Source organism: Octopus bimaculoides, chromosome 1 (assembly GCF_001194135.2).
Source record: "Octopus bimaculoides isolate UCB-OBI-ISO-001 chromosome 1, ASM119413v2, whole genome shotgun sequence".
NCBI classification, from domain to species: domain Eukaryota; kingdom Metazoa; phylum Mollusca; class Cephalopoda; order Octopoda; family Octopodidae; genus Octopus; species Octopus bimaculoides.
Genome location: NC_068981.1, coordinates 95,382,787 through 95,383,362, shown reverse-complemented (window position 1 = coordinate 95,383,362; position 576 = coordinate 95,382,787). Strand labels below are relative to the sequence as shown.

The window sequence follows — 576 nt, the reverse complement described above, 5'->3', positions numbered from 1 at the left end:
AGAGAGAGAGAGAGAGAGAGAGAGAGAGAGAGAGAGAGAGAGAGAGAGATTGAAGTAAGCGAAGTTACTCTATACTACGACTCAAGAACAAAATACCACTGTTCTCAAAGGTAGTGAAAGAAAAAAAAATTTTTTAAGTGATAGGCATACAAATAATTATGTGTGTGCGCATAAATGCCCGCAGACATGTGTATGTATGTGTATATTATTTGATGACGCATCATTTTTTAATTTACATATAAAGTAATATCTAAAGACTTGATGTAAGAAGGCCTTTTTTTCCCCATGTAAGATTATGAGCTCAACTAATTTGAAAGAGAGGAAGCTGCTGTCGTGGTGAAGGTTTGTAAGAACATTGTAAGGAACGTGAAGTAAAACCAGACAACCTGACGTCATGAATAGGTTTTGAATCCGCAGAACAGATTTTCATCTTACTCACCACTTATACTGGTGCGCAAAATGTATATATGTATATACATATGCATTTAATATATATATATATATTTGTATGTATATGTATATATATGTATATGTATATATGTATATATATATATATATATATATATATATATATAT

The 576-nt window shown here is 30.9% G+C and overlaps 1 protein-coding gene across 1 annotated transcript in view; it reads left to right on the top strand.

Annotated features, from left to right (window-relative positions):
* The window catches only part of LOC106876018 (chitinase-3-like protein 1), a 31,109-nt gene that overhangs the window by 881 nt on the left and 29,652 nt on the right, over nt 1-576 (top strand). The window lies entirely within an intron of this gene.